The 12,888-nt window shown below is 35.2% G+C and overlaps 1 pseudogene; it reads left to right on the plus strand.

Annotated features, from left to right (window-relative positions):
• The first annotated feature begins 3,160 nt into the window (after positions 1-3,160).
• Positions 3,161-12,888, plus strand: part of LOC149553662 (metal tolerance protein 11-like) — a 31,425-nt pseudogene continuing 21,697 nt past the window's right edge.

Here is a 12,888-nt window from a genome sequence, read left to right on the forward strand (position 1 = left end):
TCAACATTAAGATTTCCTTTAACTTCTGCTCCCAATGGCTGCTAACATTTTGTTTCTTTGACTTTCAACATTGTTGCAAAAACTTCAAGGGCATCACAAAATTTCCATGGTTTCTTCATCATCTTCTCCATCATTATTCTAGAACTCTTCAAAAAAAAAAATCCTATTCATTCTTCAGTATTCTACAATGTTCCTCTGCTGCAAACACTTTCTGGCATACTGATGCCACTAATTTCCTCTCATCTCCAATTCTCTTCTTGGGTACTATTCTTGGTCCATCTTTCAACATCCTAAAGGTCTCACTCATGACCTTCTTCCATACATCTCCATACACATACGAAAACATAATGTTAGCAAATAATAAAATAAGCCCCAAAATCTCCATTAGCACCTTCTTCAGAGACACTTTCCTATCTTCCTACTCTCTTTTCCAAGTGCTCTTTGTTGCACTCATTTTCCTACTCTTCTATTTTCTCTCTGCATGTTCTCCTCAATGAGAACTTGTTTCATCACCCAACAAAATACATGAACACACTTTGTGCTCTCTACCCAGATCTTTAGGGCTCTGATACCACTTGATGGCAACAATTTTTTACTCCCTCATAATGAAAAAATTTTGTAATGACACACTCTAGGTGATAGGAGCTTCCATGTACCAACTATTATAATAGAGCTATATAATCTTTTTGAATAACCACTTAAGAACAATGATGAAATATGGACATAGAGACAAAGATTATAGATTGATATAAGTTTCAGGTAATCTCAGAAGTTGTCTAAATCAAATCATCATTGCTCAAAATGTACATAATTGTTTATTACAAGTTTTTGTTACAGAGAATCAACATCTCAAAAGATATTTTTTTCGGACAAAGTCAGAAGATCTATTTCATTATTCAAACACAAGAACAATTACAAAAATTAAGGGATCCATAAATGAATGGTTCAACTATATCTCAAACTTTATTTCCTTCCTTATGATTAATTCTAGGTTACTTTGTTGACTCAATGAGGTTCCATTATGTTCTCTCAATTAGTTTTCTTTACTTCTACTTTGATATGCTTCTCCTCTTCCAACAAGGATTTACTTCCAATTGTGGGCTCACCCTTCTACGTATCAGTCTTGCTGATTGTCTTTTTCTTGAAGATAGAACTTTTCAAATCTGATAATGCCAATGCCACTTCATGTGATATTTGTTCAACCTACATTATATAGGTTTGAAGACCCCCTTTCTCAACTTGGTCTTTCATCTTCTTCCATTTCACTATCTCCGTTGCCCATAAACAAACCTTATCTTTATATCCCCAGACATAAGATGAGTCCATTAAACCTCAAAAATATGCTTATAAGTATAGATGCTTGTTTAAACTACCCATAGTTTGGCTAACTTCCTGCCTTTGTTTGTAGTCATGATTGATAATTGATCACAAATCTGCATATTTTGTAGCTCCAAAACTGACAAAGATCACTAATCTTACTTCTTGTCACTACTGCAATAGTAATCCAAGAATGAGACTTCATGAGATATGGAAAAATTATTGGTTCATGTGATGCTCCTGCATTATTCAGTTTGAAGGACTGTGGCCCTACATTGTTGAAGAATTTAACTATTTGAATGACTTGTCACCATGCAGAGGGTAGCTGGAGTATGTCTTTTTTTAACATCACATCTTTTGAGTTTTCAAATTGTAGTGACCACAAAACCTAAACAATAACATCTTGGTCCTGCCATTGGCAAATGGTTGGCAGTTTGTAGGAATATAGAGTTGCATGTGAATGTTGAATAACCAGATACCATTTTTTCCTATGTTTGAACTCTAGATTTGTCTCAACTCTCAAGAAAGGTCTAGATTGTTTTGAAGCATGTTAAATCCTTTTACAGAGTTAGCCACCCCTAGTAATTTGAAATCTCTCTGATATGCATGTTAGGGAATGTGTGCAATGCTCATGCCCCATTGTTCATTCATTTACGGTCATACTAATGATCTTGCCGGCTTTATAGAAAATACTGGGAAGGATTTCAATGGATGTGATTATGAAATGAGAAGCCATTTATACGTTAAACCCTTTGTTAAAAATTTATTACTATTTATTTCTTTTCTTGACTTAAGATGCCTATTGTTTAAATCATAGATGAATAAGGTTTTCTGGGATATTTTTAGAACTTCACCTTTTGGCTACCCTCATTGATTCCTCCTCCAGTGTTTTATGAAGCTCTATGTTACTTGTTAATCAAGTGATTGTTGATATCTCTTATTGATTAGGAAATTTGATATTGTTAATTTTGCCTACATGTCTACGAGGATAATCACAACTTAAACATATATATATTTATGAGTTCTGCGAGTGATAAAGTTTACTGTTAATCAGTATTGTATCAATGTTTCACAGTGATTACATATTGAATTAAGCTTGATAAACAACATGCTGATGCGAAAAAAAAAAATTGAAACAAAATCATATATTGTGTGATTGGCAAATGTCCAACTATGGTTTCAACAAAATTCATGTTATTTATCGGGAAGACTAGAAGAGACCAGGTGAAGTAAAAGGGTATCAGGCTATCCTTTTTCCAGATGAATATAAATAATTTTATTCAATCAAAAAAATATTGGCAGAGAACAAATATTCATAAGCGCAAGCCAGGAAATGCACTTCAAATATTAAAGCTTGTGAAATAATCATGATAAATTTAAAACTGTAACATATTGGGAAATTCACATAAGATTGTGTGTTGTTAATGAGTTGTAATCAAAATTAACATAAATTATTAAATTCATATTTTGTTAAGTTGCATTCAAGTCAATGCGTAAAATATGTTTGGGGGAATTCCTTCTTATTGCTGATGGAGTGTTTGGAAGCCCATGAGAAGAGTTCATGAGATTGACCTGGAGAGGAATAATTTTGATTCGATGCATCCAATTATGAGTTGTGATACTTGTATATTTGTGTAGGCTATACAAACATGATCTGAAGCACACAATTGTTTTCTTCTTGTTTATAATATAAATATGTTTTGGTCTCATGCAACATATTTAAAATAGGTTTCCATAGGTGTCTTATTTGAACCATCCTACTTATAGTATTATGTTTACTCCTATTTTACAGTACAAGTTTATTGTCAATGGGGACTATAGGGACGATGATCAAAAACCTATAATGACTCCCACTTTTGGGACTGTCAATAATTTCTTATACATTATAGCTCCAGAGCTTCCAACAGTGGTAGTAACTCCAGAATCACCAGGAATGGAATCCCAAATGGAAGTAGATCATGCCTTTCAACATGGAAGTTTAAAAAGATACGTAATGCATTTTCTTTGTTGAGGGCTTGCAGTTGAGTTTTGAAATGAACACCAAATTTGATTGTTTTGAAGGTTATGCCTAGAAAATGAAGTTAGATAATGGTTGTAACATATTGTGGGTAGAATACCTACACAAGCTTCAAGTTCCTACTATTTTGTTTTTATACTAGTGAATGTATTTTTGGAAGTAAAATTTATGTACATTTTCAATTGTTTAGCTTATTCCACATGGTATTGTGTCAAAAAAGTGTCTTAGACACCCTAAATTAATGAGTTTACATTGCTAGAGCCATATGAAATCTATTCATCATGATCAAAATCTAAGTTAAATGGAGGAAGAAATTTATAAATTTATTTTTCATTTTCATCTACCCACTTCCTCAATACTAAGCTGATGTCCTTCAATATCAACCCTGATAATTGCCAAAATCTAATCAATTGGTAACTGTGCGTATGAAATTGGTATTAATTTTGTAGTGCATGATTCATTATTGCAATCCCAAACAGGTCACATTGTCAAATGATGCTTTGCAAGAGCAAGTCAAGAGGATTTCACAAGCAGAGGTTTACATTTTTTTTTTAGGAAGACTTTTGTATCAACATTTCACATGATATTTGATAATCTATCTTCTACATTAACTAAGATCACATGTCAATTAAGCCTCTACAGTTTCTTTTCATCTAGAGACAATTCTAACACTTTGTGAACATTATGTTATGGCAGAAGAAAATAGCAAGGACACTCTTGGCATCATTTGTAAGGAGGCATGGAAACAATTCAAAGCAATATGCTTCTACAAGTAAAAATAAAGAAGCCGATAAAAGAGATGAAGCTTCCTTCTAAGGGGCCAAAACACCTTCCACTCCATCTGAATCATGTTAGGAATAAGGTGTCTCAACCTTGGATAATTCCTATTCTTATTATTTGTTTTGTAAAATGTATTTCTTGTAAATAATGTTGATGTGTCAACATCTTGAATTGTGTATAAGGAGATCATAGCTAAAACGGTTATGACAGATTCCTATGACATGTAAGAGCTATGTTAGGAAGATTCAATGACAGGTGAAGACATGTGGCAACTGATACATTTGAGTACTGTACACTCTACGCCAATAGTGGGGTTCGAGGTTCCTATTTTCTAAGAGAATGCTAAAACCCTAATACGGTTACCTTTGGGAGTAGCCCTAAAAGTGAAGCGCATGTTATAAGCATTTTTAGGGTTGCGAAGAGAAAGTATGCGAAAAAGTGTATTGTTAGTATTTGTTAGGAATAAGGTGTCTCAACCTTGGATAATTCCTATTCTTATTATTTGTTTTGTAAAATGTATTTTTGCAAATAATATGTAAATGTGAGTGTACATGTCTAGTTGGCATGTTGATCACTTACATGTGTCGGCATCTTGAAGTGTGTGAAGGAGATCATGGCTGAAATGGTTATGATGGATTCCTATGACACGTAAGAGCTATTTAAGGAATGAGCTATGACAAGTGTAAGAGCATCTTATGACATGGGGCCTATTTGGGCACCCAAGAATGAGTGGTTGGTGTGTGTAAGAGAATATGCCAAAAATAGGTTGGTATGACAGATTCCCTTACACTTCTCTTGTGACTGCTATTTTTGGTGGATTCTATGACAAGCTGTCATTGCCTATTCAAGGGATGGATGCCCTTTTCTTGGTATTGCATGTATATGTGGTATTGTGCATGGTTCTTGGTGGTTTAGCCATGAAAAATGCCCAACTCCTTTGTGGGCATTTTTTTGGGTCTTAAGATGTTCATAAAAGTAGTATTGCATGTTGTAAATGCAAGAGAGAGGAAGAGGAGAGTTATCAGGTACTGAGGTGCTGCTAGAGTCTTCTACTTGTTGCTGTTAAACTTGCATTGCAAGTGTATTGTAACCTTGTGTTGAATATAATACATTGTGTAGGTTTTGAAGGGGTGGGGTTGTTTTACCCAAAGGTTTTTCCCCACCGAAAAATCTTTGTGTTATGTGTTTCTTTCTCTATCTATTTTCTGTATGCATGATTGGCTGCAATATTGTTGTTTATATGATATCGAATCTATAAGTGAAAAGATTTTAAAAGGATTTGCTCCATACTTTCCTTAAGAGATTAGTGTAGGAAGCTGTTTCCACACCTGAGTTTCCTTGCAAGTGGTATCAGAGCTTGATCAAATTTTGATCCTAGTTGTTGGGTAGGGTTTTTTGAGCTAATCTCAAGTTGAGTGGGAGTCTTGTGTAGAGCATCCTGAATCTTGTTCGCAGATTGAGATGGTGAGTTCATCATATGGAAGAATGGAGGTGGAGAAATTTAATGGCACTAATTTTGAGTTGTGGAAACTCAAGATGTAAGACATGTTAGAAGATCATGACATATGGGAAGTGACTTCAAATGCTACAAGACCAGCAACTGTAGCTCAAGAAGATTGGGATTTCAAAGACCATAAAGCTAAGGGTCTCATAAGACTCTGTTTAATCGATGTAGTCCTTCTGAATGTTCTAGATGAGAAAACCGCATATAGTTTGTGGGAAAGACTTGGGGCCATGTATCAGGCCAAATCTTTGGTGAACAAGTTGTTCCTAATGAAGAAGTTGTATTCTCTACAAATGGAGGAAGGTGGATCCTTAACGGATCATTTAAATGCATTTAATCTACTGGCTGCACAGTTGACATCAGCTGGTGTCAAGTTAGAGGAGGAGGATCGTTGCTACACACTTTTGTGTTCTTTATTAGATTCATGGGACCATCTTGTGATGGCTCTCAAAAGAACATTAGTTACTTTCAAAATGGATGACATGGTGTCTTCGCTGCTATCAGAGAAGATGCAGAGAAAGGCTTCCGTTTTGGAAAAAGAAGCTCTTGCTATTCATGGGAGATCCATAGAAAGAGGGAAGAAAAATGAAAATAAGTCTGACAATAAGGGTAGATCCAAATCCATGGGAACTCAAAGAATTCCAATAAGTCCAAGGAAAAATGTTGGAACTGTGATAAACCTAGGCACTTCTGTAAAGAATGCAAAGAGCCAAAGAAGAAGAAGAAAGGTTCAGATTCAGCTTCAGAAAGATCTCAAGAAGATGGCGATGCATTCATCATAGCTTTGGTAGCCCATGCATTTGATGATGTGTGGTTGGTTGACTTGGGTGCATCTTTTCACATGACCTCTCATCGAAATTGGTTCTCAAAATATGAAGAGTTCGATGGTGGAAAGGTGTACTTGGGTGATGATTCTCACCTAAAGATAGTTGGATGCGGAAGGGTCAATATCAAATTTCCTGATGGATAAGTAAAGGGAATCAATGGAGTTATGTACATTCTAGGTTTGGCATGAAACCTATTATCTGTAAGTATGCTGAATGATGTAGGTGTGCAAGTTGTTTTTTTGAAAGAAGGATGCAAGATGATGAGAGGATCGATAGTGCTTGGAAGGGGGTACTAGGAGAGGTACCTTATTTCAACTAGATGTATGCATTCCTCTATGTAATAGTTCTTCATTCTCACTATCTAAATGAGTAGTGAAAAATAATGTGGTTATTGGTTTCGATGGCAATGCAAATACTTTGGAAGGTAAGCTTCCTGTAGAAAAAACAATGTAGTGGCATTTGAGATTTGGTCACATTGGTGAAAAGGGTCTCAGAACCCTAAAAAATAAAAATCTCATTGAGGGGTTAAATGATTACAATCTTGAGTTCTACTTCTATGAACACTAGGTCTATGGTAAACAAAATCGTGTTCAATTTTACTCTAGTTCTCACAAATCTTCTGATGTTTTAGATCTTATTCATTCTGATGTATTTGGTCTTGTAAAAGTTCCTTCAATCTCCAAGTTTGTATTTTTTGTATCTTTCAATCTCCAAGTATGTATTTTTTCTATCTTTCATAGATGATTACAGTAGAAGGACATGGATTTATTTCCTTAAAAATAAGACACAAGTCTTTAGTTGATTCAAGGAACTTAAAGCCCTTGTAGAGAATCAAACTAGTAAGAAGATTAAGTGTGTGAGAACTAACAATGGTGGTGAGTTTTGCTTAGCAGAGTTTGAACAATTCTGTAAAGAACAAGGTATCGAGAGGCATAAGACAACTCCTTATACCCCACAAAAAAATGGAATTGTAGAGAGAATGAATAGGACACTGATGGAGAAGGCTAGGAGTATGCTTAGTGGAGCTGGTTTAGAAAAAATGTTTTGGGCCGAAGCTGTGGCCATTGCTTGCTATCTGGTTAATAGATCTCCTACATCAGCCCTTGTTGGTAAGACACCCATGGAGGTGTGGTCTGGTAAGAAGCCTTCAATTAGACATCTTCGTGTTTTTGGTTGTGAAGCTTATGCAGATGTTCCAAAGGAGAAAAGATTTAAGTTGGAAAATAAAGTTGTTAAATGTATTTTCATCGAGTACAGTGCTGGTGTGAAAGGATACAAGCTTTGGGATCCTATGACTAGTAAGGTGTTGTATAGTAGAAATGTTATTTTTAGAGAGCTAACATCTTCTCCTATTGTGCTACAACTAGATGAAAAAGAAAAGGAAAAAGATGTTGTTCAGTTGCCTCCTACCCCTGAGAAGACTGAACAGAGAGACCATGTTGGGTCTAATGATGAGGAGAGCTCTAGTAGCTCTAGTAGTTCAAAAGAAGAGGAAGAACAACCTAAACCTTAGCCCTTGAGGAGATCCACGAGAGAAAGAAAGCAACCAGAAAGGTTTGCTTATTCTATGTTAGATTCTAGTTGTGCTTTTTCTTTGATTACTAACACTGATAAGCCTAGATCTGTGAAAGAGGCTTTGGGCATGGAAGATGCAAGTTCCTAGATTGAGGCTATGGATGATGAGATGGATTCATTAGAGGAAAAAAAAAACTTGGGACCTTGTACCTTTTCCTAAAGGGAGAAAATCTATTGGTTGTAAATGGGTGTTCAAGAAGAAATTCTATGCAGATGGTAATGTTGAAAGGTACAAAGCTAGATTGGTTGCAAAGGGGTATTCACAGGTAGAGGGAATAGATTATGGTGAAATATTCTCTCCTGTTGCAAAGTTGACATCCATTAAATTTCTATTATCTCTTGATGCATCATATGATTTATAGATAGAGTAGATGGATGTGAAGACAACTTTCCTTCATGGTGATTTGGAGGAAGAGATTTATATGTCACAGCCTAAGCACTACATTGTTAAAGGTAAATAATCCTTAGTTTGTAGATTAAAGAAATCTCTATATGGTTTGAAGCAATCTCCTAGGATGTGGTACCTTAAGTTTGATGCCTTTGTGTTGTCAATTGGATTTGTAAGATTGAAATCAAATTATTGTGTTTATTTCAGAGTTGAAAATGATTGCATTCTTATTATTGCATTATATGTTGATGATATTTTTCTTTTTGGGAAGGGTAATGGTATGATTTCTGATTTTAAATCTCAGTTGTCAGCACAATTTGAGATGAAAGATCTTGGGGTAGCTAGGTACATCTTGGGTATGGAAATCAGTAGAGACAGGTCTAAAGGAAAACTTTGGCTAAGTCAGAGTAAGTACGTAAAGTCTGTGTTGGACAGGTTCAGCATGGCAGATTGTAGACCACTATGTGTTCCTATTCCTGTGGGATCAAAGTTATCTATAGATGATTGTCCAAAATATCCTAGTGAGATGGAGGAAATGAGTAGAGTACCTTATGCTAGTGCAGTTGGTAGTCTTATGTATGCTATGGTCTGTACTAGACCAGACATTGCCCAAGCAGTGGGAGCCCTGAGTCAGTTTATGGCTAATCCTAGATGAGTATATTGGGATGTAGTTAAGCGAGTATTCAGATATTTGAGGGGTACATTAGATCACTTCATATGTTATCATGGTAACTCTTCTAGATCTCTACATTTAGTTTGTATTCATGGGTTTGTAGATTCAAATTGTGCAGGTGATATTGACCGTAGGAGATCCACCAGTGCTTATGTGTTCACTATGTTTGCTAGTGCCATCGGTTGGATGAGCAAGTGACAACCTGTGGTTTCTTTGTCCACTATAGAAGTTGAGTACATGGTTGATACTCATGCTTGTAAGGAATCCATTGGGATTAAGAGATTGTGTTCTGATGTTGGTGTTGATGCAAAACAAATTACTATTTGGTGTGACAGTCAGAGTGCTATTTGCCTTGCAAAGAATCCAACTTTCCATGCCAGAATGAAGCACATTGATGTGCAGTTTCACTTTGTGAGAGATATGGTGGAAGATGGAAAGGTAAATTTGGAGAAGGTGGATACCACAAAGAATGTTGCAGATGCATTAATGAAACTAGTGGGCACTAAGAAGTTCAGATGGTGTTCGGAGTCTATGGGCCTTTTGGCCTATAACGGTTAGTTCCTGTTATGTTCCTATTGCTCTTACAAGGTGTTCGAGAAGTGGGATAATGTTAGGAATAAGGTGTCTTAACCTTGGATAATTCCTATTCTTATTATTTTTTTTGTAAAATATATTTTTTCAAATAATATGTAAATGTGAGTGTACATGTCTAGTTGGCATGTTGATCACTTACATGTGTCAGCATCTTGAAGTGTGTGAAGGAGATCATGGCTGAAATGGTTATGACAGATTCCTATGATGCATAAGAGCTATTTAAGGAATGAGCTATGACAAGTGTAAGAGCATCTTATGACATGGGGCCTATTTGGGCACCCAAGAATGAGTGGTTGGTGTGTGTAAGAGAATATGCCAAAAATAGGTTGGTATGATGGATTCCCTTACACTTCTCTTGTGACCGCTATTTTTGGTGGATTCTATGACAAGCTGTCATTGCCTATTCAAGGGATGGATGCCCTTTTCTTGGTATTGCATGTATATGTGGTATTGTGCATGGTTCTTGGTGGTTTAGCCATGAAAAATGCCCATACTTTCCTTAAGAGATTAGTGTAGGAAGCTATTTCCGCACTTGAGTTTCCTTACAATATTGTGAGTTGCTATTGGAGTCTTCTATTGTTGTTGTTGAACTTGCATTGCAAGTGTATTATAACCTTGTGTTGAAGATAATACATTGTGCAGGTTCTAGAGGGCTGGGGTTGTTTTATCGAAAGGCTTTTCCCCACTGACAAATCTTTGTGTTATGTGTTTCTTTCTCTATCTATTTCCTTTATGCTTGGTTTTCTGTAATATTATTGTTTACATGATATTGAATCTGTAAGTGTAAAAGATTTTAATAGGATTTTCACCATACTTATCTTAAGAGATTAGTGTAGGAAGCTATTTCCACACTTGAGTTTCCTTACAAATCACACAACTTCTCAACATCAAGGTCTTCCACATACTAGTCAAATGAAACTGATCTCTATGACCTTGTTGATATGGACTATGGTAAGGTGTATGATATATAAGTGTATGATGGAATAGAGAAAATTTAGAGCACCACTATAACTTATAATATAGAGGGATGGTGATAGTAGTTAGTTGGAGGTTGGTTCCAACATTCCATCCATCCCTTTTTGGGTACATGATGATAGTTTTATTTGGTGGTTGTTGTTGAGCAACATAATAGTTCTATTCACATTATATATCAAGTAAATAAATGGCTTGACATTACTTAAACTTTTCATGCTATCCATTTCATTATATAATCAAAAGGCTTGAAATGTGGCAAAATGTTCACTATTAAATGGGGACAATCCTTGTGGAAATTAACTAAACTTAGTTGAATTGTGCAATAATAAGTCATGTTACGTGTACCCCATATGTTCAAAACATGAAAATAATTCTTTTTATCATATGTTTTATCTTTTGGTGGGCCTTGTTAGCCATGGACTACCTTCATACAATTTACATGATTTGTCTCAATCATATAACTAATTATATATTCTTCATATTAGTTACTATCAGTGTTTTTCAAGCATTCTATAAAATAGTTCACATGCCTTGTGTATGATATGACATTTTGCATGCATCCTACACTCTCTCTCATTCGGCTGATGATGGATTACGCAGAGTGATCTAAAACCATGATGCTGAAAAACACAATCAAATCCAAAATGAACTTGCACTACAAATGGATTATGGAAATATGATATTGGTGAAATTGCATGCATGTCTACTAGGACAACCACAACTTAAACATATATTGTCCTGGTAGACATGCATGCAAAATTAACAATATCAGATTTCCACAATCCATTTGTAGTGCAAGTTCATTTTGGATCTGATTGTGTGTGTTTTTTAGAATCATGATTTTAGATCACTCTGCATAATCCATCATCAGCCGGATGAGAGAGTGTAGGATGCATGCAAAATGTCATATCATAGGCAAGGCATGTGAATTGTTTTATAGAATGCCTAAAAATTTTTACACCTAGCTGTTGGTGGAAATTTCCACCTTCATTGGTTGAAATTTCCACCAACACCTGGATTTTTTCTACCTTTGTTGGTCGAAATTTCCACCTTCATTGGTCAAATTTTCCACCAATGCCTAAATTTTTTTCTACCTTTGTTGGTCAAAATTTCCACCAATGCCTAAATTTTTTTCTACCTTTGTTGGTCGAAATTTTTACCTTCATTGGTCAAAATTTCCACCAATGCCTAATTTTTTTCTACTTTTGTTGGTCAAAATTTCCACCAATGCCTAATTTTTTTTCTACCTTTGTTGGTCAAAATTTTGACCAATTCTTGATTGAACTTAGGCAATGGCTTTGGAAGGTTTTTGATCAATAGGTTGGTCAAAATTTTGACCAACCAGTGAGTTGGTCAAAATTTCAACCAAAAAAAATTGACCAATGGGTTGGTCAAATTTGGTCAAAATTTGGTCAAAAACTAGGTCAAAAATTTGACCAATAAAGGTCAAAAAATGAACCCAAATGTACCAGTGTAAACTTCTAAGTGATTTGGAGCCCTTACAAGTGCATTCAGTGCATGTGTACCTTACTATCCTTTTGAGACATATGAGGTGTTTTATGTTTCTAACACCTTGTATTCAACATATCCATATGTCCTATTATGATAAGTTTTCATTCTGAGTCATTATGTGAAGTTTCATTTTGAGCACTGTTCAGATCTGCATTTTTGCCTAAGTGTAAAACAATGTTAGGAAGCCTAGTTTACATTTGAATCTCTTGCACTCGGTTATGTTTCATGACTTTATGATTTGGTAATGTTTAGTACACATATCAGTAAACCTACATTTTAGTTTTAGAGTCATTTTAATATGTTCTAAATAGGTTTTGAATCCCTCAAATTTGGTTGTTTTTTGTTGTCATGCTGATGCATTATTTCTCAAAATTCTATGAGGCCCTATTTGACTGATTATAACTTTAACTGAGTTGAGCATACTAAGAAAATTCCCTTTTCATTTCATTTTGAGGTCAAGCACTTTCTATGTTCTAGATTTGAGTCTATGATGAATCCATTTGATCAATTTTCAAACACGACTCAAAATGCAATTTGTAAAGTTTTACTAGTGTCATAAAGTGCAAATTGATCAGTACTCCTATTTGAGATGTCATAACTCCTAATCCATGATAGGTGAGATAAAATGGATTGTGCCACTATATTACACTCTAAAAATACTTCAAGTATACCAATTTTCAAGTCTTGACAAATCCATCTACACACTTTCCTAGACCCATTCCATTT

This window comes from Cupressus sempervirens, chromosome 6 (genome assembly GCF_028749045.1).
Source record: "Cupressus sempervirens isolate cs-2001-9-10 chromosome 6, ASM2874904v1, whole genome shotgun sequence".
Lineage (NCBI taxonomy): Eukaryota > Viridiplantae > Streptophyta > Pinopsida > Cupressales > Cupressaceae > Cupressus > Cupressus sempervirens.